Below are 2,063 nucleotides of genomic sequence, written 5' to 3'. Positions count from 1 at the left end.
CAGTTAGTCGGCTCTAGATTCAGTGAGAGACTCTGTCTCAAAAAAACAAGATGGAGAGCCAGGAGTGGTGGCACACACCTTTGGTCCCAGTACTCAGGAGGCAGAGACAGGCGGATCTCTATGAATTCAAGGTCAGCCTGGTCGACAGAGTCAGTTCCAGGTGAGCTAGGGCTACAGGGAGACCCTGTCTCAAAAAAAAAAAAGAAAGGAAAACAAACAAGGTGGAGAACAATAGAGAAGACAGCTCACATTACCCTTTGGTCTCCATGTACACACACATGAACATTACACCATCTTTGGTCTCCATGTACACACACATGAACATTACATCATCTTTGGTCTCCATGTACACACACATGAACATTACACCATCTTTGGTCTCCATGTACACACACATGAACATTACACAAATATGCAACATGCACATGGTCTTTAAAAATATTTTTATTGATTCAAGAGTTTCATATAATATATTAATCATAGCTAGACACACTCTCTGCCCCCTTCTTACCACCACCCCCTTCATGTCCTCTATTATTATTTATTGTCTTTTTTTTTCTTTGTTACTGTTATTTTTATTATTTTGTCTTTACATCTTTAGTGTTGTCAGAGTTTCTGGTGTTTGACAAACATTTGGTCAGATCAAAATCAGTGGAAGAAACTGTCTTTGCTTCTTGAGTCACACTTCCCTGGAACAGTCTACCCCCGGTTGGCCACCTGGATTTAAATGCAGCATCACCTGGATTTGGGCCTATATCAGGGCGGGCACAAAATGATGTCATGGCTAAAAGAGGACTCAGGAAGAGTGAGGTGCATATCAGAAGGGGAGATGAGGGTGGGGGGGTCCACCTGGCAATCTCACCAGATGATGCAGCTTCAGTATGCCAGGTTGTGAGGATACTCTTCCCTACCAATGGTCTCAGGCAGCAAACAGGTCCTCCAGTTTCTGCTGAAGCTGAGAATGGTGGCCATCTCCTCGTCACTCAACTTGAAGTCAAAGACCTGAAAGTTCTCACGTATACTTGAGATTGTCACAGACTTGGGGATCACCACGATGCTCCTCTGGATATGAAACCTAATCAGAACCTGGGATGGTGTTTTCTTGTGCTTTGTAGCGATCACTTTACTGTTTGGATTCTCCAGTAGTGAAGGGTCTTCTGGCTTGGCCCAAGGTCTGTCTGGAGAGCCCAGTGGGCTGTAGGCTGTGATGGAGATGCCCTTGGAGTGGCAGTACTGGATCAGTTTGTCCTGGGTGAGATATGGGTGGCGCTTGACCTGATTGGTCACTGTTCAGGTTTGTTCAAGATCCTTTCAATCTGGAAGTGGTTGAAAGTGGAGACACCCAGGGCTTTTACCAATCCCTCATCCACCATGACGTCCCAGGCATCCAAGAATGTCATTTTACTGGTGAGAACATTGCCTTTATCACCTTTGGGAAATAACTCTTTCCTCCGGGGCTGAAGTCCGTGTGGCCAGTGAATAAAATAGAGGTCCAGATAGTCCAGTTTCAGATTTGTGAGGTCTTCTGAAGGCTTCCTTCAACAGTTTTCTCCCGAAGCAAGCGGACCACAACTTGCTAACAATGAAGCAATCCTCCCACTTTACAGACTTTTCTTTGATCTTCTCTTGAACGGTTTGTCCCACCTCATTCTGGTTATAACACAAATATGTAGTCAATGTAATGATTGTCCAACATCAATGGCCACCTTCACAGCTTCCTTGACTTGACCTTGGGGAGACTTCTAGGTGCCCAGGCCCACAATGGGCATCTTGGCTTTGGTGCTGAGCTCCACAAAGGTGGCCATGGCTGCTCCAGAAACTTTTCTGAGAACAGATAGCTATCTGTGTCCTGGTTAAGGAGGCAGACAGAGGTTTTTATCATATTGTCTTTTTTTAAGGTCTAGTGAATCTAATCTGTGTTTCCCAAGAGCTCTTGCATGTGGGTCTATCTCTTGGGGTCTGGTCAACACAATTTTTTTTAAAAAATTTATGTGTATGAGTGTACTGTCTATATCTATATAAATGCACCCATGTTGTGCATTGCCCTAGAGGTCAGAAGAGGG

At 44.6% G+C, this 2,063-nt stretch overlaps 1 pseudogene; it reads right to left on the bottom strand.

Moving 5' to 3' along the window:
- Positions 1–876: 876 nt before the first annotated feature.
- On the bottom strand, positions 877–1,805 carry LOC103726053 (annotated as a pseudogene).
- Between the last annotated feature and the right edge of the window lie 258 nt (positions 1,806–2,063).

Source organism: Nannospalax galili, unplaced genomic scaffold, assembly GCF_000622305.1.
Source record: "Nannospalax galili isolate Female #2095 unplaced genomic scaffold, S.galili_v1.0 scaffold28, whole genome shotgun sequence".
NCBI lineage: Eukaryota > Metazoa > Chordata > Mammalia > Rodentia > Spalacidae > Nannospalax > Nannospalax galili.
This window is presented reverse-complemented; position numbering and strand designations above follow the sequence as displayed.